The sequence below is a fragment of the Lycorma delicatula genome, chromosome 6 (assembly GCF_047948215.1).
Source record: "Lycorma delicatula isolate Av1 chromosome 6, ASM4794821v1, whole genome shotgun sequence".
NCBI lineage: Eukaryota > Metazoa > Arthropoda > Insecta > Hemiptera > Fulgoridae > Lycorma > Lycorma delicatula.
The window spans coordinates 37,426,679-37,451,744 of NC_134460.1; the positions used below are offsets into that span (position 1 = coordinate 37,426,679).

At 30.8% G+C, this 25,066-nt stretch overlaps 1 long non-coding RNA gene across 1 annotated transcript in view; it reads left to right on the forward strand.

The window, feature by feature from the left end:
• The first annotated feature begins 10,018 nt into the window (after nucleotides 1-10,018).
• Nucleotides 10,019-25,066, forward strand: part of LOC142326485 (uncharacterized) — a 64,504-nt gene continuing 49,456 nt past the window's right edge. The window contains exon 1 of the long non-coding RNA XR_012756795.1: nucleotides 10,019-10,309. This is a non-coding gene — a long non-coding RNA (uncharacterized LOC142326485). The remainder of the gene's footprint in view (nucleotides 10,310-25,066) is intronic.

The following is a 25,066-nucleotide window of genomic DNA, read 5'->3' on the forward strand; positions in this document are numbered from 1 at the left end:
AAATTATAAAATTCCTTTCCCTGATCCATTCGAAGGAAATTGTCAAATTTTTTAAACAAAGTTCTCATGCTGTCCAAACTGCAAAACGTGCAGCGACAGATGAATTTTAAAGAATTAAAGTTAAAATAGGAAGTGCCTATCTGATGGAACTCACTCCTGTACATGTTTAATAGATTATTAGAAACAAAAGAACCACTAATTTTGACTATCACTTTGGTGAATCCTATTCTAAATAATATTACATTTGATGAGTGGACAGTTATAGCTGAAATGTGCCAATTATTGCAAATGTTTGAAGAGATAACTATTGAAATAAGTTCTCAAAAAACTGTCACTATTTCAAAAATATGTTTATTGGCGCGAGCGATGAGAAGACATGTACTTAAGATTAAATCTTCTACTCAAAATTCTGATATCGTTAAATTATGTAACAAGATGTTAGACCAACTGCAACATAGATTTAAGAATGTTGAAAATAATAATATTTTGCTTGAAAGCATGCTATTAGATCCTCGCTTTAAAAAACAAGGCTTTAAAGAAGAAGCATCTTACCAAAATGCTTACACAAAACTTTTACAGAAAGTTGAAGTATTCAGATCAAACAGGGCGATAGGTTTGAAACCGAACAAGAAATTATTGAACCCTCCATTTCAATTATATGGGAAGATTTTGATAAAAAAGTAATGCCAATTTTAACTAATTCAAACCCAACAGTAGCAGGAATTATAGAGCTAGATAAATATATAAATGAACCACTCATCTCAAGAACACAAAGGGCCTCTCTTTTGGTGGAAAGAAAGGCAGTTAATTTATATAAGATTATTAATCTTGCAAACTAGACTTTGCATTCCTGCAACTTCTATTTAGATATTCAATTAATTAGGTTAATAACTAAAGAATATGAACCTATTTCACTCGCTGAGGATGAAGAATTCAAGAAGTTTGTTCACATGTTAAACCCTGGGTATTCGTTTCCTTGTCAGAAAACTAGGTTATTGTTATTTTTTTCAAAAGCGGGACAGTTAATAATAGAAAGGCGAAATAAACTTGCATCAAAGAATTTCGAAAAAAATTATATTTCTACATGTATCTTAAATATGTAAAATACTTAAAAGTTTATTTGCTTAATACTAATTATTTATTTTGCTTAATTTTTATTATTATTATTTTTTTGTAATAATAGAACCAACAATTTTTAAAAACAAAATGTTTGTGTGTGTCTGTGTAACTGTGCACGTATTAGTAAAAACATCAAAGTAAATACAAAATCATAACATTGATGTGATAAAAAAAACAAAGACGGAATCATTCGCTCGCTCAAAAATAAGGTACGGTAAAAGCTATATTATTTTAAATTATTGATTTTGTCAATTGTAGCATTAGAGAAATTAGTTTAAGATAAATTCTCTCTCTCTCTTTTTCCTGTTTAGCCTCCGGTAACTACCGTTTAGATAATTCTTCAGAGGATGAATGAAGATGATATGTATGAGTGTAAATGTAGTGTAGTCTTGTACATTCTCAGTTCGACCATTCCTGAGATGTGTGGTTAATTGAAACCCAACCACCAAAGAACACCGGTATCCACGATCTAGTATAAAGATAAATTCTCTAGTTATAAATACTTTTACCCATCGGGCTGGTCATGTGGTGAACGCGTTTACGCAAATCAGCTGATTTCGATGTCGAGAGTTCTAAGGTTCAAGTCCTAGTAAAGGCAGATACTTATATACGGATTTGAATAATAGATCGCGGAGGATACCAGTGATCTTTGGTGGTTGGGTTTGAATTAACCACACATTTCAGACTTGGTCGATCTGAAACTGTACATGACTACACTTCATTTACACTCATACATATCACCCTTATTCACCTTCTGAAGTAATTCCTGACGGTGCTTCCGAAGGTTAACAAGAAAAAAAGATATAAGTACTTTTAAAGAGTTGAAAAAAAAAGTTGTTTCTCATTTCGCTGTAGTTGATGATAAACAAAAAATGTTTTATGGGCCTTAAAGATAAAATTGTATTGTTTAAGATTAATTCAGTTAAATAGCCCAGTTAATGAAAAAAAAAAAATAATCAGAAGTAATAAATTTGTCGAATTATCAATAAACATTAGTGATGGTGATGTAATAAGTTATGTGCCAAGTGTGGAAAACAGTAAATAAAACAAACGCAAGCTAGAATTTGGTATGGTAGGAGGATCTCCCACTACAAGCTATGTACAAGAAAGATTGCTATGAATCGAATCTAATCGTAATTGAGAAAGATTTAGTTTCTCGTCGCCTACCCAATTCATTAAGAATCGTAAAAGAATCGGTTTCTCCTGCAAACCGATTCTCGTTCAGTATAAAGAATCGAATCGAAGGAACGACTCGTTCACGATTTTTCCCATTACTGGTGGGCATACCAACGTGGGAGCGCAACATCGCATACGCTACGTACGTAGACGCTCAGTCTGCGTCCTTATTCCTTTCAAGCCATCTTTGATTTCCAACCCTTGGCGGCAGGTGGTTTTTAGGTAAGACTTTTATGTTTAATTTCCATTACACGCCTATTTAGTCATTTATAAAGAACAAAAGTACTTTTAGAAGTTTTTTAAGTTAATCTTGTGCGATCAAATGTGATGTTACATTTTTTTTGGCGATAACATAAGTTCAAATATCGTTTTTGTAGTTGGAACGTTAATTAAGTATGACCTGTTAAAATGGGATGTTGAGTTATTTAGTATTAATTGTAATTAGAAAATTATGATATGTACGTTTTCGAAAACTTGTAAAAAATTCTTGTTAAATTTGTCTTTACTGTTAAATTTCGTGTTTATATGTCAGAAATACAGTGAAATTTTTGGCGCGATTTTTTCTCGTAGTGCCTAGTCTTGTAGGTTGAATTAATCAATCCCTTTCTTAATCTAAAACATTCTATCGTTTTACATTCAAAATGGCATTTGTTTTCAGAACATTCAACCGTACAGTTATATTTTGATCAGTTATTGTTTTTTGTAATAAGTGAGAGAAGTTTGAATTGTAAGGTTATTTTCCTATTCCCAGAATGAAACCAAAATATGCAGTTTCGTGATGTACTGGGAAAATGTAATTATTACTAAATTAATTAAGTTATGGTGTTATCAAGACGTACATTGATAATAACAATCTGGTTATGTACTATACAGACCATTCCAAGTAAGTAGTTATTTAACTTAGTTTTCTGAAACTCTTACTTTAGTTTTGAGTGGATGTCCTATTTTTTACTATTTTATTAGGTCAATGCTAATTGTATATTTCAAAATAAAATAATTGTTAATAAATGTATCTTTCATAATGATAATTGTATCTTTTACCTAGTTTTTATTCTGAAAGATAGATTTTGTGCAATAGATCATCTAAATGTCGAGATGTTGGGTTACAAAGTAAGAAATGATGAGTCTGTTTTGCAAGCTTGCTACAAAGGAGTAGTTTGAATTTTTTTGGATCAGCAATCAATTGCAGTGAAAATGTTTTTGGTTTATTTATTATTTAAAAAGAATATAATTTGTGGTGTAGTTTGAGGATGAACATAAAAAACAGAGTAATATATTTTTTTGAAGCTTCATCAAAATTTATTCTGTTAAGTTTTATATTTGTTGATCACCTTTAAGTGTTTTCCAAACATTTTATTTGTCAATTTTTTTAAAGTGAATCAAAAAGAGCCCCTCCTTTAAAATTCTGATTACAAAGAACATTTTTTCAAATGTTCTTTGGCCAGTAATAACAACTGAAACCTCATAAACAGATTGTTTCAAATACTGAAGTGTTACTTGTCACTTTGTTTTACATAAATTGCAGAATCTGAAGTTTTTGACTTATAATTTGCAGTTTATTTTGCTTTTTGCAAAGATCTCCAGTAGTTCAACTCCTAGCTGACATAATGTATCTATTATGTTTATATGTACTGATTGCATAGATATCAAGATGTATATTTTTAAGAAACTTAAAAATGGAGAAGTTAAACATTTTGTGACTTAATTCATTTTAAAACAAAACTCTGCGACAAGTAATGTTTCAGAATTTAAAACAGTCTAATCATGGATTTGATGAGTTAAATCATATCAGGTTATGAAATTAGCCAGAGTTAGGCCTTTGAAATTAGAGCTTTAAAAACTGGTACTTTTTTGATTCCCCTGATATACCTCTAAAGTAAAGTGACTGAAAAATCTTTAAAGAGTGATCAATAAACATAAAACTTAAAAGGCTGAAATTTTATGTTACTTAATAAATTTAATCTGAAAATAGTACTCATGTATACATTTAAAAATATTAAATGTTATAACAGTGAAATCTGAAAGCAAGTTATTAATAATTTTTTCAAATGTTATATTTTTCCATGCTGTTTAACATTTATAAATGTGTTATTAAAGATAAATAATTTTAAAAAATCTCATTTTTTGCAGAATAATAAATTGTTTCTATTAAATAATTTATGAGATTGTGCTACTCTGTTTTATGTTTGTCACTCTCAGATTCTTTTGTTTTCATATATATGAGGGAAAGTATGAAGAGATTTAATGTATAGATTTTTATTTTATTATTTTTTTTTGTTCCTAGTAATAATATTATTTGTGTAATACTACCCAATTTATGTCCAGATATAAATATATATATATATATAGTATTTTATACTCATACATTTTAGACTACTACATATAAATTATATATGTGTTCTTCGAGTAACTCTGCTTATTATTTAAATATATAATTAACAAAAAATCACTCTTGAACACCAAAACAGTTAGCATAGTAATCTTATCAGTTAATAACATTTTTTGAATCAATGGATATATTAGTAGTTATAAAATGGTGTATCAGGTATTGGATTAATAGTTACATTTAAAAACTGAAGTAGTTGTATGGTCAATTGAACTAAATATTATTACTGTGAAGCCAGTTATTAAAACAGATATGTTTTATGTGTTTAATAAAATTTTATTCATATTTATATATTAAATCATATAAATATAAACTATGTAGTACAGAGTATTGAGTTATGAAAAATCTTATCTTAATTTTATTGTGAAAGAACTTTAGTAGGATCCCCATCCTTGAGTCATTATATTATAATGTCAATTCAATTTTCTTTACAATATTATAGTGATATAACAAACATTACATCATGTTCATAGTTTATTTTAGTCTTTTTAACTTGTTAATATGTAATTTAATTAAATAATCAATAATAACTGAGGATGCGGAATCCTGCAAAAGTACATACGTTTTTTCTTTTTTTTTGTCTTCTGTCATTTGACTGGTTTGATGCAGCTGTCCAAGTTTCTCTATCTAGTGCCAGTCGTTTCATTTCGGTATATTCCCTATATCCTACATTCCTAACAATTTGTTTTACATATTCCAAACATTGCCTGCCTGCACAATTTTTCCCATTTACTTGTCCCTCTAATATTAATGCGACTATTCCAGGATGCCCTAGTATGTGGCCTACAAGTCTGTTCTGATTGTAACAAATTAATAGAAGATAAAAAATATATATTAACAATCCATTATTTTCAGGTCTTGTAAAAATTCATAAAGAAAATTTTCCCATCATACCACTTATCAGTTATATAGATGCACTTTTTTATAAAATTTCCAAATTTCTATCAGACTTTCTAAAAATTAATATCAAACTTAATAACACATAACAACATGAAAAATAGAAGCTATAAAAAAATTGAATGAAATAAGATTAGATAACAATGACATAAATTTCATTTAGATCACCAGTATGCATAAACAATATGTATAGAAAAATTCCAGCAAAAGAAAAACTTAAATATTTTTATAATAAATCAAGTAATATCATTGGAACTCGCCTTAAACCACATTATTATTATTGTACTTTAAATAATGAATTTTACTTACAGGAACAAGGTTAACCAATGGGATCATCCCCATTAGTAATATTTATCCCAAAATATAGCAGTGTGTATCACTGGACATTATAGCAGTTTTATAAATTCCTCATTCTGAGTTGTATCCTCTTCAAGCCTACTCACTAAACAGCTTAATAATTTTGGTGATAAATGTCATTTACCCATGTTAAAAAAGTCCTTCTAACTACTATCAAATTTTGACCTAAAATCTTGAGTCCATTTTGACTTCATTCTTACAGATTTCTTTATTAAAACTACAAAAATAAATTTAAAAAAAAATTGTTTTTTTACATTATTTCTTGTTCCTTTGTGATAATTTTCTTTCTGTAATATATATCCTGTATTCTCTTTTTATCCACAAATTGGTTTAATTTTTTTATAGTTAAGCTACATTCTGGTTACAATGGAGGGAAATAACCAGTTGGAGGTTAAACAACATTACAAAAATAAAATGTGGATATTAATGAAAGAAAGTCAAGGTGGGCGTGAACGTTTACTGCTAATTAACCTTAAAAACTTGACATCTCACATGCTAGATGCCTTCAGTTGAGCCAATTAGTTAGAGCATTTAATTCACATATGGGTGTGTAAATATTATTTTGTATCTCTTAGCTCCTTATTTCATTCTTTTTAATGCATAAGAGAATAATAAAAATTAATTTTAGTAGATAAGAAGAAGTGAGTAAAACGTAACCAAGTCAGTTCTGTTATGAAGGAAATTCATAACTTCAAGTTAACAGCTGTGGTAGTATTAATTTCATTTTTTTCTAATTTTAAATTTTAATTAAAACCTGTTTGAAAATCACAAAAATGTGATGAGATTTGAATATACAAGTAATTAATCTCATCCTTTGTTTTTGTTTATATGGAGAATTAAAAATCTGAAACCATCATTCTGAAATTGGGTGTTGTGTTAAGAGCAGGAATCCATTTCAGTCAATAATTTAGTCAATACTATTATTTTCTTGCAAGCAGCCCTTTTTCTTAAGAAGGAGGCAGCTCAGCCTTTGATTTCAATTAAGATTTTCTCAGCATTTTTTTGTGCATTTGATAGACTAATGAGTTTCGATAGTGTTTTGAAACCTATTAAAAATATTTGATTGCAATTATCATGCATTTCCCTTCTGTAATTTTGAAAATTATATGTTGACAAGCTAGTCGCACATCATCTGTAGAAAACAGAAAGTTGTAATAAACAACTTTGGGGGTAGTAAAATTTTGAATTGTACCAATTCTGTTGTAATTCCCACTTAGTGGTTTTTATTTATATTAATGATGTATTTAGTGTTTTATTTCCTAAATTAATTTTGTATGCTGTTTTTTTGTCTCTGGAGTATGGTAAGTTCTGAGCCTGTTATTGTGAGTCGGTTTCTTCATCTGAACAGCTGGTTTTAAGCAAAAGGTCTTTTTTATATTATTTAACCCTGTTTTAACCACAGACGCACTTTATTTCACTTACACACCGATCAACATGAAAATAATCCGTTAATATTTATATTTATTTTTCATTATCAACTTATTCATTTCCTCAAAACAATTTTTCACAGATCGTTAACTGGTGTTCTTTTCTGAATATTATCTTAGTTTTATTCATATTTACACCCGGTCATGACCATTCACAACTAAATTTCAAATGATTAATTATCATCTGCAATGACTTTGGATAGATGCCATAATCACCAAATCATCTGCATATAATAAATAACCCCCTTATGTTAAGATTACTTATCTGTACACCCTCCCAAGACAGTTATTTATATCTTTAATAAATAAAGCCAAGAGCAATAGTGACAATGAACACCATGTTCCAGACTGCTAGAAGTGATAAATATCTTTGATAATCCCATGGTACATCACACTGCTGTTTTGTTGCATTTATACAATTCTCTTAATAGATTAAAAAATTTCTGACAAACCACTTCCATGTAGTCTATAATTATGTATTCCATTCAACTAAATAAAAAAACAACCCTAATTATTAAAATTAACAGACATAGAATGCAGCTTTCTACCCTGACCCAAAGTATTTGATCTTATCACACACATTAATTAAATATATTGTTCACTGCTCAATATCCTTTCTAAACCCCACCTAAAATTTATAAAATACACTATTTTCTGTTTCTCATCTCTCTTACCTATTTAGGAATTCTTGTCTGTGCTTTCTAGTGCAACGGATGCGATAGCTGCCTGCTCTGGCTTTAGTGTTCAACAAGTGACCAACAGAACGTTTATCCTTTACAAATTAGCTTTAAGCAGTGAAATAAAGCGATCAGTGATTATTAAATGCTAGAATAATTATTAACATTAATTACTATGAAGTTACAGAACCACATGGTGGGTCCCTTATTCACCTGTTAATTTTACTTTACAAATCACTAGTTATAGAATAAATTTAGCCTGTGTAATTCAGTGCTGGGATAATTAATAACAGTAATTAGTATTAAGAACTCTAAAAAAAAATTGCTGGCTAATTTAAATATAAATAAAAATATATTTACAAACCTGTAATACAGAAGGTTTTTGTTATACCTTAATGGAACAAAAGATATACTCAAGATTTGTTCATGCTGTTCTGTACAGCATAAATGTCTGCCATCATAAAAATTGTTAACAGCAAACCAATTCCCAAAAACTAACAAAACGTATAGAATTTTTGTCTTCAATTAAAAAAAAAAGAATGGGGAAAAGTTTTCATAACTATAACTGAAAAATAATAATTATGCACCAACAATTTAACTCTTGTCTAGTTATTATAAATTATCTCTAAAAAAAAGGTATTTTACTCTTTGAAAAAAGAAAACCTCAATAATGGATTTATTATGTGCTTTCATTTCAGCTACTCTTATATATTTTATGTAATAAATGGATGTAATTTAAATTTAAAACTGTGTAGCTTTGTTTTCAAAAATGTTGATATATTTATTAAGAGACAGTGCTGAATTTTAAATTGCCATTAATTTAAAAAAAAAAAAATTACTCTAACATACTGAACAATCTCACAAGATGATTTGTTCATAAACATAAATTAACGCACAGTTCAAAAGAAGAATGTATTTTTCTTTTATTTTAAATAAAACAATTAAAAAACATACTTTATAATTGTTTCCTTTTTTGATAATGCAGATTTTCTAATAATCTTTTTTTAAAATAACAATTACAAAAAATGACTACAAAGAATTATTAATGTTTAATTTTATAAATATATAAAACAGAAATTATTTAATAAATAGTAACAACAACAACTGTATCTTACAATTTAGTAAACATACTGAAAATTAATCAGATAAATAAGATGATATTACGAAGAAGACTAGAAAACACAATTTACTGTAATCTATTATTAAATTAAAAATAAGTATTCATACACTAATTTCTATAAAACTTCTTTCTTTTATACATTTAGAAAAAATATTATTACTTTAATATATATATATATATATATATTTATTTATATATTATTAATTTAATATATTCTACTATACAGTTTAAAAATGAGGTACTTACGTATTAACACCACCGCAGCTACAGCTTTATTTAAAAACAAAGTAGTCAATCAGATATTGGTGGAAAATGGGCCGATATAGAGTTTAACATAGATTCAAAACAGTCTATTAATTTTAATAAATGGTTATTTATATTTATTTATTTTATTAACCAAACTTAACCTACGCTCGCTTCGCTCGCTAACCTTGACTAATTAACAGGAGTGTTTTGATTATTTAAATAATAAATAATTGCAATAATTACTGAATTTATTAAATAAATACTCAAAAAGTTACGGTGTTAATTATGGTTAAGTATGGTTGAATTATATTTATAAAATAAATAAATATAAATAGCGATTTATTATAATTAATAAAGAGACTGTTCATTTTCCACTGAAATCCGATTGTCTACTTTGTTTTTAAATAAAGCTGTAGCTGCGGTGATCTTAATACGCAAGTACCAAAAAATGATAATAAAATGTCTGTTCATTTTATATTTTTAAATTATTTAAGCGATAATGTTATTACTAAAAAAGTAACTGATAATTAATATGACAAAGAAAAATACATTAATCCATTACTGTTATAATAATTATTTCCTGTTATTTATTTTTTTACAGTAACTCATCGACTTCATCAGTTACAAAGGATACATAAAAAGAAATGTTCACAGGTATACTAAACTAAGTAGTTTTCTAAAATTACTTAAACAGATTTGAAAATCAATGAACATGTGACAGAACATCTATGTGGGCAGGCCACTTATTTTAACCACATTTAGTTACGTTTGATGTGCAAATGAAATGAATTATAATCAGTGAATTGAAATGGAAAATAGCAGATGCACTAGATGTTAAAGAATATCTTCAGACAGCAATAATATTTACTGAACAGTATATAAGAAGCTGCTGGAAATATATCAGGTAAGAATGAGATTGATTTTAATATATTTCATAAGAAAATTATCATGTAACATATTTAGAAAATTTTATTGGAGAAATCAAGATATATCCACTTACAATAATAAAAAATTAATTCCAGAGGATATTTACATAGCATCCTGGTTTATCATCGAATCTGTATCTGTAATGATTTCATTTTTTTTTTTGAGTTGTCATGTACTTTCTTTTAGTAAATTTAAAAATCCTATCAAAGAGTATAGTAATGCATAAGGCATTCTATGAAAATATAATAGTTATTTCACACTTTTCTTTATTAAATGATTATAAAAATATTTTTTCTATATAAAACTTGTTTAAATACAAGTTATTTCTACATGCTCACATAATATGACTCATATAGAAGTCAACGTAAAGCAAAGTTTAATACATAAAGAGGGGAGATAAACTAAGTTTATTTATCAATAAATAACTTATTAATTATATGAGAAGACAAAAGATTACAAGTAATTAAGATTTCATACACAATAAACATTAAAACAAATTTAAAGATGAATGAAAATTTGAAATTATAATAAAAATTCAAAACAAATTTTATTCAGTATTAAATAAAATATCACAATGTGATGAGAATTTGAGCAAATTAATAAAATTTATACTAAACAAATACATGATACTTCAATAACATACTTCATCAAATGAAAATTTACATGTGTAAATTATGTGATGTTTCAAAACCAACATGTTTTTTTTTTTAAATCTACCACCATGATAATTAATAAAATGTGTTTTAAGCATTGCACTGTCAATTTTTTTAAAATTTTGTTTTATTAAATAAATATTAACTTTTTTTTTTGTAAAATAAATCAGTATTAATTGTTATTCATCAAAATCAATAGTGGAACTACTAGTTATTAATTTTTTTAATTTTAACACAAAATCACATTTTTTAGTTTTAAAATTATTGCAAGTAGAAGTTTTAGTGAGTAATATTTTTGAAAACGTGTAATAGAAACAATGTACAGTGAAATAATATTATTTGTTGATTTTATAGACAAGAAAAAATTCAAAATTTCGTGAGTTGTTTGTGTATAAGTGTTGAATTATGTTTAAATTATTACATTTTTACTTAAACTTTGATAAAATATTTGAAGTATAAAAGTTAATATTGAATTATATAATAATAAACATAGAAACTAATTTTCCATAGTTCATCCCGAGAAACAGCAATTTCAAGCTGTTATAATTCCAAGTTGTGTGGAGTAAAACGATAATGTGGGAAGTTTTCATATTGCTCAAATCAGTTAACAGTTATGATAACTTAAACAAATTTTTAATTAGTTAATATTTTATACTTTGAATATCACACTTCCTTTACTTTTTACCACTTTAAAACATTTTGTTAACCTGAGTGTTAAGGGCAATTGTAAATCTGCTTTTAGAAGTTATGTAAGCACCTTTTTTTTAAATTTACTTAACCACTTTTTTTCTTTTATTTGTGCTTGTCTATTACTTATTACAACATACAAAATGTTCATAATTTTTAATTAAAAATTTACATTTTTAATTATACATTTATTAAAAAAATAATTCTATTTATTAATAATAATTATTTTAATAATTGAAATAAATTACCCTTCGTTATATTTTTTAATTTTTTGTCCAAAATAACTTCAGTAAAATCGAAAATTCATGTCTTCTAACTAAGAAGTTTCTTTAGAAAAAAAAGAAAGTTAAAGTTGTTCTGATGAAATATACTTTCAAATTATCAATAAATAACACTTAGGCAGTACAACATTCTGTAAAAGATCATTCGCAAACAGTTTTTTAAAACTTGTAAGATATTATTTCTAAAAATAGAAACTTTTTGGAGATCCCATGAATTATTTTTAAAATAGTATATTAAATTAAGCTGGTAAAAGGCCCTGACTGATAAATTGATTTAGAATAAATTTCACCATTAAATGCTGATTAATGCTTACAGTGTGGTAAATGGGACAGAACTATCTGCCTGATAGTTGGCCAGCTTTGTCGGCAAGTTTTACTTTACGGGTCCTTGACCTCAGTCCCTGGGTCAATGCATGGCTGCATGTAGGTTCTTATTATGTAGCAGGATGGAAAAGATGAATTCTCAATGACTTAAAACGGATACTTTTCGGCGAAGGACGAAAATCCCTGACAATAATCCTGGTCCTTCAGGTTGTTGGTTGGGCATGGGTTAACAGCCTTACTTTGAAAAATGAGTGACTGTTAGTAGCTTAGATCCACTAGGAGCTGTAGAGTCAACTAAATATATTAGATTTTCAAGTAATTTAAGTTAAATTATTGAAAAATATAAATTCAGCATGTAGGGTGATGTGTTATTAATTTTTTCCACTTGTAAAAGTGATAATTACATAATAATCATTTAATGATTAGTTCCAGTATTTAATGATTGGAATTCAGTATTTGTTACAGCTTAAAACCCTATTGATTATTAAACAGCACTAACGGGTAGGCCAAAAGTAACTTCTCATCTTTCTTTTTAATAAAACATTGGAAATTAACTCAAAACTATTTTTTTTTAATTTTTAAATTAAATTTCAGTCAAAACATGATTTGTTCAAGTACATTTTGAAAGTAATATCTTTTAAATGCTGAAGTCTGAAATGTTCACAAATGTGAGGGACCTTTTCAACACATTTTCATAGTCAAAACCAGTGTTTCTGTGTAGGTATTACCGCTATTTCAGCTTGAATGTTGTTTTTAACTTTTCTAAATTTTGTGGTTTATTAACATAAATTTTTTTTCAAACAGCCCCAAAAAAAAGTCAGGAGCCATCAAATCTAGTGACCTTGGAGGCCAACGAAAATTTAAATTTCTTGAAATTATTTGATTTCCAAACTTTGATCTAAGGAACTCCATTGTGGCTCTGCTGGTGTGAGCTGTGGCTCCATCTTGCTGGAGCCAGGCCTTTTCAATGTCATCATCACCAAGATATGAAATGAAAAATTCCTCAAGTATTTGTCAGTATCTATTACTGTTTACTGCCACCGAAACACCATTTCTTAAAAAAAAATACCTGATAATTCTTTGCTGAGAAACAGTAAAGGATGTTCAAGTGCGAATTGGTAGTACCCCAAAATGAGAATTTTGTTTGTTAACATAGTCACTAAGGTGGAAGTGGTCTTTGTCACTCGTCCACAAATTAGGTAAAAAGGAATCGTCAGAATCATTGGGGTTGATATATTACTGCCAGTATTCCAGGCGTAATGCATAATCATTCAAGTCCATTTTGTGGGGTATTTTGTAAGGAAATATTTTTAAATCTTTGTACAATACTCTGCACAATGAGGTTTGACTAATGCCAAGTGAGTAGAACATTTTCATGTTGACATTGTGGCATCCTCTGATATACTGATCCTTATAGATTCAATATTTTCATTATTTTTGGATTATCTTGGTCTTACTGATATTCTGGTATCTCCCACTGATCCAATCTGTTCGAATTTCAAAACCATTTTGTGTATGGCTTTGCCAGAAGGAGATTTTCTAGTTATGTAAAACTTTCTAAATTTTAATTTTTTCGGAAATACTCCTCTGACTTTCCAAGTGAAATGCCACTATTTTTATTGTTTCGTGGAGGGTGTGTTTTAACATAACTATTCTTGTTTTTATCTAAGTTTAATATGAAAAAAAAGTTATAATATTTTATTAATAAAACAATTATAATTTTTGTTTTCCATTAGTGATTTTTGATCCACTTTGTATATAAAAAAAAATTTCTTAAGAAAATGTAACTTAAAATGAAATCAAAGGCAATTAAATTTAAATAAAATGTATTAACTTTTTTTTGGTGCTATTTTTAATACTGGACCATGGGCCTTCTTACGGGATATACCAAATTTAATTTTTGTTATTACTTGCCCAGACTTCACAATGAGTAGATGCAAATTCATCATAAATTAATATCATTATTATTACTGTGTACATATTTTTAAAAAGTAATGTAACAAAAAAAAAATTATTATTACACTGAAAAAAGCTGTAAAAAAAATCTGAGTAGTATGAATTTGTAAAAAGTTGAAGAATGTATGAAAATCGAAATGAAAGTAGAAATAAACACTAACTAGGTCACTGTTATGAAATTTATATTAAAAAATTATTTTTTCAATCTTAAAAGAAAAAATTATTCTCTCTTCTTATTTGTTATTTTATTTATTTTTTTAATTTTACGTAAAACCAGTTAAACCAGCGGTTTTTGAACCTCCTTTTTTACATTTATATACACATTTAATTGTCAGTTATGCCTTGTAAAAACCTTTTAGCTAGATTTTTCCAGTATTTATGTGAATTATTAATTTCATAAGTTTAAATTAAAATTGCAAGATAAATTGCTTAAAAGTAATAAAAATATTTAAATCCCTTCTCATGAAAAGAAAAACTAAACATAAATAAAAAAATAACAGAATCCTGAATATATGTCATTGGTGAACATTTCTCAGAAGAAATGTTGGTTCAGTTGTACAAAAAAGTGATATACTGTGGGTAGATAAAAATAAAGTTCATTTTTTTATCTATATTCTATGACAAAAAAGAAGTCAATCCATTGTTCCCCTCAATTGGAAAGCTAGTTCTGTTGTGGGTGGTTGGAATGACTAAGGGCATACAGACAGAATAAAAAGGGGTATTGAGGGACATTGAAAATGATTTGAGGATGAGAAGGGAAGGGACAAGAGAGAAAGACAGTGATAGAGAAAGAGGGAGTGAGGAAGGAGTTTCTTTACAAATCTTATTCTCCTTTGCCTTGAATCGAAAGGGACTATCTCCAGTTTATATATATATATATATACATCACACACTGTATATCACATACTGTATTGGTATTCTGCAGTCATTCTTTAGAATAAAAATAGCATGGGTTTCAAAACATTCTTTATCTGTATCAGTAGTTGTTCAACAATAAAAAAATGGATGTTTTTTAATATCCACTTAGTTAATAAAGGATTTTTGTAAATATTTTCAGTTGACCAAATTGGAAAATAAAAAAAAAAAACAAACTGCAGTGCTCATGTTGAATCATTTAGTCATTTTGATTAAATAAATAAATCCTTTATTCTCTTCATTACATAATATATTAAATAGTTTGTCAGGAATGGATGGGTAGATATGCAACTATGGATAAAAAAAAAATAGAAATGTCCTAGCATTTGCTTGGGTGGATCAAGGGAAACCATGGTGATACCTACATCAGAGCAGCATCATAAAGTAGGTAATTGATTTTTTTTTTTAGGTGGGATTTAAATCTACATTAATTATTTAATATATGAACAAATAAAATTTTGTTAAGATAAATTCTAAATTCTTGAAGGAGGGAGGGAGAAGTAGTGGGAGGGTGTGAGAGGGTGAGGGAGAGGGAAAGGGAGAGAGAGAGAGAGAGGGAGAGAGACACATATATATATATTCTATGACACTTCCAGTAATGTAGGATTTCATAATTTAAATCGGTTCTGCTGTTGAGCTGCCATGGTGGGAACAAACATACATACACACAAAATACATTTAACTTCTTTTTGGGTAGTCGTGTAATAAGTCCATTCCCGAGTATATCAGTTAATTTTTGTTCTGGTTTGGTTACATGATGATTTTGTATTGTACTAGCAAATACCCTGTTTGAATTTTGAAAATCAGAAGACTGGTTGCGAAGATAAACAAAATTTCCAAATAATCATGATTTGTTGAATCGAGAGTGTACCTGATGCATGCAAAAGTTAAAATTTGCCTCCTTAAATTTTGAAAATTGGACGATTGTTTACAGAGACATTATAAGATCGCCCCATTGCATATCCCTTTTGGGTAGTCGTGTAATAAGTCCATTCCCGAGTATATCAGTTAATTTTTGTTCTGGTTTGGTTACATGATGATTTTGTATTGTACTAGCAAATACCCTGTTTGAATTTTGAAAATCAGAAGACTGGTTGCGAAGATAAACAAAATTTCCAAATAATCATGATTTGTTGAATCGAGAGTGTACCTGATGCATGCAAAAGTTAAAATTTGCCTCCTTAAATTTTGAAAATTGGACGATTGTTTACAGAGACATTATAAGATCGCCCCATTGCATATCCCAGCACCTTAGGGGAACCCCATTTATTACCAGTTGATGGTGATGATTGGTCTAGCCTCGCACAAGGTGCTTGCATCACTTCACCAGTCCCCACAGGAAGTCCATTATTATTAAACAGAGTTTTTTAAAATTTATTTAATACAGTATTATTTTATTTAACATAAATTTAATTCTATTATTTTTTAATACTATCTATACGATTAATTTTAATCATTCAGTTCATACACAGTGATAGAGGCCCACTGATCACTGTTCGTTAATTCAATTCATTAATGATTGTGCTTCAACCAGTAAATCTTCACTTCTATACTCACATACATATCTGTATATATATATATATATATAATGTCACTCTCAGTAACAAACTCTTCAAACCTCCAACAAGAGGTCATAATCTAAATCAGTTCAGCCACTGAGCTGTTACAGTGGTTCTTATGATTGTATCTAGTTTTAAAGTTTCTGCTTTCTATCTCTCAATAGAATAGAATGATCAGGCATACTTTTATGTGGATAAAGTCAGCAAGCGATACAAAATACAGTTAAATGTGTATGTTGTGACCCTAACCTACATTACTTTCATAGATTATTTTAGTGCAATTCTTCTTAATTATAAACAGTGCTTAGTAATTACTCCTTCTTTAAGGGGAGTGCTCTGGTATGCATATCATTAGTCACCTAGTTATTTGCATCTTGATCGACATTGCTTCATTTTAAACGTGTTTTTGAGCTAATGATTAATAATAATAATGTGTTGTGTCTGTGTGCAACATATTTGTACAAGGGAGACAAGATTTTGCTTTTTCAGAAATAATAAGATTCTATGCTGGGGTTATACGCGTAAATGAGGAGAGATGTGGTTTCCCATCACCTTTCCTGAGGTGAATGTACATACAAGGGTTATTTTTTTTTCAAGGTCCGATTGGTCACGAAATTAAAACCACAGTGAAAATAAAAATTTTTTTATTTGTAATAAGTACTTACATAGTTACACCATTTTTCTATATAGTAGCCATTCCGATTTAGACATTTGTCGTAGGATGGTACCAACTTTCCAATACCCTCGTCATAGAACGGAGCCACGTGTGTTTTCAGCCACGTTTCTAAATCTAAATCAATTGTCCTAAAAATTCTTAAACCTGGTAGAGACAAAGCATGCTCCTCAGGTTACCAACCTATCTTCTTGATGAGCATTTTGTGCAAAGTGATGGAGAAAATGGTGAACTGAAGGCTTACCTGGTATTTAGAGAAGCACACTCTGATATATCCAGAACAATGTGGTTTCTCCCAAGGACGATCTTCCACTGATCATCTGGTCTTACTGGAAATAGCTATCCAAAATTCTTTTCTGTTCCGCCGGCAACTTGACACTAATTTCTTTGACATCAGGAGGGTGTATGACAAAGCCTGGTGATTAGATATTCTAAATACCCTTAAAGAATAGGGAATTGAGGGCAATATTCTTACCTGTTTTTGTTTTATGTAAAGTCGTGGAAAGAATGGTGAACCGCAGACTCACATGATACTTAGAGAGACATAGTCATCTATGCCTAGAACAGTGTGGTTTCCACTAAGGACATTCTTCCATTGACCACCTTCTTTCTTTCTTTTCCTTTTTAGCCTCCGGTAACTACCGTTTAGATAATTCTTCAGAGGATGAATGAGGATGATATGCATGCGTGTAAATGAAGTGTAGTCTTGTACATTCTCAGTTCGACCATTCCTGAGATGTGTGGTTAATTGAAACCCAACCACCAAAGAACACCGGTATCCACGATCTAATATTCAAATCCATGTAAAAATAACTGGCTTTACTTGGAATTGAAAGCTGTAACTCTCGACTTCCAAATCAGCTGATTTGGGAAGACGCGTTAACCACTAGACCAACCTGGTGGGTTTCCATTGACCACCTAGTTTCACTGGAAGCAGCTATTCAACTTCAAAACTTTCCTATTCTGTCAGCATCTTGTTGCTATCTTCCTTGATATCAAGAAGGCTTATGATATGGCTTGGTGACATGGTATTCTTAACACCCTTAAAGAATGGGGAGTCAAGGGTTGTATGCTTGCATTTATCAGGGGTTTCTTAAATGACTGAACTTTCTGTGTTCATGTTTCCTTATCAGGTAGTGTCACCTTGGAGAATGGAGTACCTCAAGGAAATGTATTAAGTTCCACCTTCATTTATTATAACCATCAACAGTGTTACTGAATGTGTGCAACCTTCTGTTTCATGTTCGTTATTTGTTGATGATTTTTTCATATATATTATGTCCCATTCAACAGCCACAGTAGAGAGACTACTACAGAACATAATATCTTGCCTTAAAGCTTGGTCCAAGGTTACTGGCTTCACCTTCACCTGTGAAATCAAAATGTGTAGTTTTTTCTCAGCTGTGGGACCTTTCCATTCTGCAAATGTTTCTCAATGGTGAGCTAATCTACTATCTCTCCCGACATCAGATTTTTAGGTTTATTTTTTGATAATCACCTTACTTGGGTCGAACACATCAAAGAACTAAAAACAAAATGTTCCACACTTTTACATATGCTGCGAGTCCTTAGCTACACCAATTGGGGAACCGATCGGTCATGTATGTTGCGATTTTATTATTCTTTAGTTCATTCCTGCCTAGATTATGGTTTTATCGCCTACTCTTCAGCATGTAATACTGCGCTGAAGATGTTAGATGCTGTACATCATGCTTTTCTCTGTCTTGCTGCAGGTGCTTTTAGATCAAGTTCTGTCACTAGCAGACTTGTTGAGTGCAGTAAACCATCACTTTGAGATAGTTACTATTTAACAACCACATTAGGCAAGTAACAGCAGACGCCATCTCAGTGATGCACAAACTTATGATTGCTCAGAAGGACTGTGGGTTGTCTGGCCGTCAAATGTACATGGTGTACCAAGGTGTCTTCGAAAGCATGATCTCTTACGCGGTCCCCATTTGGGCACATAGATTTAATATGAATAGAGCACTTCTTCAAAATTTAAGGAGTGACCAGCAGCACAGAGACTTAATTGTATGCACTTGTATTTTTAAAACAATCTACTACGAGGCTACCACCTTATTGGAAAAGGCTCTCCCAGTCGATTTAGTGGTGAAAGTTCGGGCAGCCATGTGGAGATTGCGAAGAGGCCGGTAGGCCGAGGTATTTGGGATGCGGTTTCGGGCCGGATCAGTACCGGAACGGAACAGTGATTACAATGCACCGGATCTAAATTTTGTTCAGTTGCCCATCTCCCGCCTGCGGAACAGGCTGCAGAGCCTCGCGATGGACGCATGGCAGCTGGAATGGGACACTCCGACTAAGGGAAGATCACTGTATAAGTGTGTATGGGATCTGGGGGATAATATGCCTCGAGTTCATTTTTAGGGGCAACGGGTTCCCAGGTGCTCACCAACTATGTTAATTTGAACCAATATCTGTTTCGGTTCCGCCTGGTAGCTGATGAACTGTGCGTCTGCAGGGAGGTCCAGTCAAATGAACATCTGGTGTTTGACTGTCCTGCTCTTGGGAGGGGCCAGAAACCGGGCCATCCTAGAACTTAGAGGTCGAGGGGAAAATTGGCCACTCACAAGCGGCGAGTCAATGTGGCGAGACCATTGTCGGACCGTGTGGGAGTTCCTTGATGCGGTTGCTTTGTTCAACCGACATCAGTAGTTTACTTAATGGAAAGACTCCTACCGCACTGCTGTGGGAAGCTAACCTAGAGATATATGGCTGACCACCAGCCAATTAAGGCTCCAACACTTTAATATGGTGAACAGGTACTTGCTGGCATTCAGCGACCTAGGCGTGGTAGCGAATTGCTGTCTAGGTGAAGTAAATTTTAATTTATGGATGTCATATATTTTTAGTAGTTGACGGGGTGCGTCTACCCATTTTAGTAAATATATGACAAGTGAGCGGTTGGAATAATGAGACGGTGGTGTACGGGACTGTGCACGCTGTCCGCTCACATTGTTAGGTAAGCTCTAGGAGCTATTTAGGACACTGGTCGCTAAACTATTTCGAGGTTCAGTAGCCGCTTATGGCACGACATACGGTCTTATGCTTTAGGGCGATCGAATGGGGTGGTGGCGAGAGAAATGCCAAACAAACAAATCACTTTGGGATAGATGTGACCAACTTCTGTCATCATACTTGCCTCTCTTAAAGGGTAACCGAATCACCCGGCTTTAACCGCAGTTCTTGAAAATCCTAATTTACAAAGATATGAAGACCATCCACGTTATACTGGACCTATGGGTGTACGTACCCGGCGGTTATTACAGCTTTTAAACATTGACATACCTTTTATTTTACCAACGTATCCGTGGAGAATTAACTGTATAAATTTTATTTTTGATCTTATACAAGAAACAATGATCGACACTTCTCGGTGATCGACACCGGAGGTTAAAGGTGAGGATCGAATGAATACAGGCCACCCAAGGAAGGTAATATACCTTATTGCTGGGAAAAGGAAGCTCAGGAGAAGGTGGCAATGTTACAGGAGAGCCGAGAATAAGACATCTCTTAACAGGACCGCTTGTAGGTTGAAAAGGCTTATTGCAACCTATAAGAATGAGACATTTAAGTGTTATCTTGAAAGCGTTCCACTTTACATAGAGGAAGTTACTCATTATGAAGAGCTACAAGGAACTTCCGACGACCTCCATTCTCACATCCTCCATTGACAACGGCTGATGGGTCTTCGACTAAGAGTAACAAGGAAAAGGTTGAAATGTTTGCCTCTTATCTATTTAACTGCATTCTCCAAACATATTTCCCAACGAAGTGAAAAGTTTCGCATGGTTCCAAAACCAGGCAAACCAGTACGATATGATGTTATACTGACCAATAAGCTTGTTACCTATTCTATCGAAGGTATTCGAAAGGTTATTCCTTCGGAGGATGAAACCTGTTTTGGAGCATGACCGTGTAATTCCTGACCATCAGTTCGGTTTCCTTTGTGGACATTCCACTACTGAGTAAACACACAGGCTTGTAAATGTAATCAGCAGAAGCCTTGATAAGAAAAAATACTGCTCGGCAGCCTTCTTAGACATCCAATAGGTGTTTGAAAAGGGGTATCACCTAATCTTTTGTACAATTTAAAGATGAGCCTTTCCTAACCTGCTATTTTATTCTATGCGGCTATCTGGAAGGTTGTTGTTTCTCTCAGGTGAATTATAACCAGAAGTTGTCCATGTTCTTCGAAATTAAGTGGGAATTCCTAAAGGCTCTTTCTTGGAACCCGTATTAAGCTCTATCTATACTGCAGACTTTCCGACTAAGACGAAGTCACTGTCGCGTTTTTTGCGGGTGACACGGCAGTAGTATAGAAACCTGAGATTATGCGTCAAGCCAATCAGTCCAGAACACCAGCCACTGACGCAAAACCTTATGTTTTTTTTTTTTTACGAGAGTGACCGCTCTTTCTAGTTAAATTTTCACCATGAATGAGTGTATTTACTACAAAAAGCACAGCAAAACATGACTCTGTCTCTTCAATAAATCAATACATTAAAGATTGACACAAAACCTCAGGGTTTTTTTTACGAGTGTGACCCCCTCTTTCTTGTTAAATTTTCACCATGAAAGAGTGTAGTGAGCAAAATTCTGTTTCCTTCATAAAACAATACACATTAATTACAAAAGAATAAAAATAACACATGACGTCAATGGGGAATCCCCAATCTTTTACATGTGTATAACATGATTAGTAATGACGTTAATTGGGAGTCGTCTCTCTCATCAACTGTCAATCATTAATTACAAAAAAAATAAAAATAGATGAAAAAAATAAATAAAAATAAACAATTTAAAATCTCATGAAATAATAAAAATAAAATAGTGATGAACGTTGTTTTATTACTTTGCCGGTTAATGGTGAGTAAGCCACTATATTTTCATACATTAATAAACAATACGCGATTGTATTGGGTTTAAAATTCTCTTCAACGTCAATTTTAATTTTCAGATCAATAACACCCATTTTTATCGATTCATCTTGTGAACAATCAATCACGTATATAATCTGAATATGTGTATGGTGAATCAGTCAGTTTATAATACGATTGTTTATGTTCCACAAACATCTTTTACATCAACATTCGATCAGGGGGGTCGAATCTAAATCCTGATATGGATTACAGTTTGAATTTATGAATATTTTAATATTTTTAACGTTACACGAATCAAATTCTGACGCGTTCTTTGTAGCTTTATTTAATCTATCGGTTTGAAAGCCTACAATAACGTATCGGGGTTTGTCTAATTGTGATGATGATTTTACGTTTCACGTCATAGGTTTTGTTTGTGGGACTGTTGGATTCTGATGAAGTTCCCAACTTCTAAATGGTATACGCAACTCTTCATTTTTTCTCTGAATTTAGCCAATTCCAATTGATATTAATTGACTCGACACCTTCAAATATGACTACAAGCCATGCGATATCTGTTATTTCTAGTTTAGATATATGATCTGAAACTGTGGCCAGTATTGCATTCACATTATCACTAGTACGTTTCAATAATAATTCTTGTCTGTTGTTTATAGTTATTTTTTATAGTCTTCAGCGAAACCTAACAACATTGATAATGGTATATATAAAGTAAAGGCACCGTCATCGTCCATGTTAATCTTATTTGCTCCATTAACCCATCCGGCTTGTTCCAACAATAGAATTGAATTATTTGTTATTGAAATCACATTTTGCATAATAGAGGTCACACCTACGTTTCTCGTGATGGCCACCTCTTAGCCATTTATTTGATAAATTATCTCATCGAAGAGAAAGGCACCCGCAAAATTAACTAATTCTGACGTTGATTTTTTATTTTTTTCACCTACAAGTTTCCCACGAATACGTAGACAACTATCACTCGGAACAGTATACTCACTGGTTGATTTATTCTTGTTATAATCTTACCCGTTTTAAAGCTATTTTCAAACGGGGTGTGTTTGTGGACTTGTTTATATGTTAACGATTCGTCTGTAGACGGGACTTTTTTTAACATTTAAATAATTCATCTTTCAATCTATATAATAAAAATTATTTTTTCATTTCAATAACTTATTGGCGCTTTTTAATTTCCCCCAACGATTTCAAATCCGAGATTTAAATTCTTAATGCTTTCCTCTGTCAATTTTTTAACAACTAAAAACTCATCACTTATATATTAAATTTCTAATAATAAGAAAAACAATCAAACTGTAATTTATTAACATTTTCTCAATACCAACGACATGCTTACTCGTTCCCCACGTAAATTTAATAACTGATCTTTTTCATCGGTCAATTTTATTATTAAATTGTTAATTTTTTTTTCATCTACTGGTACAAATGCAATATAAAATGGATATTCTTCAATCATATCACCAGGATCGACATTTACTGGGAAATCATACAAAATGCTATCTTGTTTCTCGTTTTTATATACACCCGAAATAATATTACATTTTACACGTATTACATTTACAGGAGCGGTATTTATTATTCGATCTGAATGATGTGTTAGATTTGGTTTGAGAATTCTCGCCCCATAACCCAAGAGATTACAAATACTAGATCTTTATCTGAAAAATCTATCCACACAGTGTTTTTAATTTTTTTCATTTCACTGTATATATTCACCAATATCTTCAATTTCATAACTACCTGTTGGTATTGTTATGTAATTTTTCCTTTAAATACATAATTATTATTTTCATCTTTTTTGACGTCCTGATCGAATGCATAATACAATTTATTATTTTTGTTCTCTTCAACATTTGGAATAGTATTGGTCGTCATCAACCATTTTAATCCCAATTCATTTGGTTTTTTGAAAGGTCGATTGGTTGAAAAAATGATTTTTTAATCAACGAATTGTTTCTGTCAATCGATAACAAACACGACATATCTAAAACAAAAAAATCAAAATCAAAAATATATAATTTATTCTAATAAAAATTCTAAACACAATCGACTATTAATTACATCATCATCGGCCTAATATCCGTTATAATTGTACGTTAATTAGATTTTCCAAAATAATTCATCAATTCTGGAGGTGGGTGTATATTTCCTATACTATCAAAATAATGTACATTTTTATCGATTTTTCTAAAGCAAACCCAATGTGTACCATTACCCTTTGAAGTGTCCAAATTGATTATAGCACGTTTATTTTTCTAATCTTTTTTGGTAAAGCATCCAACATAAAAACAATTCTAAAATGTGGAATTTTCAATTGTTTTGCATACTCAATCAATTTGTTGTCATATAAAGCACGCCTCGGTATTGAATCGATTTTTTCCCCCTTTTTTTAATTTACCCCCTCTTTTCTTTAATTTTAATCTACCACCAAATTTAGAATTTAATTTCATCGCGTTTGTTACAGCATAGGCAGCCGCTCTTTCAGTCAAACTACTATCTGGGGCAATTACACGTTCCCAAGCTCGTTCAGCCAGTGCTTTATCAGCTTGTGCTCTGGTTTTGGTATCTGAATATTTTGAATATGCTGTCATGCATTTTACAATCTTCATCCAATTTATTAATGCCTTTATCTCCACGTTTTAATTTTTTATCTAATTTCGTCCCAGGCTCACAATAATTATAACATGGTATGTGTGCTTCAATTGGTAATAAATCTACAGCTTTATTCATCACAGAACCAATAATTCTACGACCTCTTTTCTTC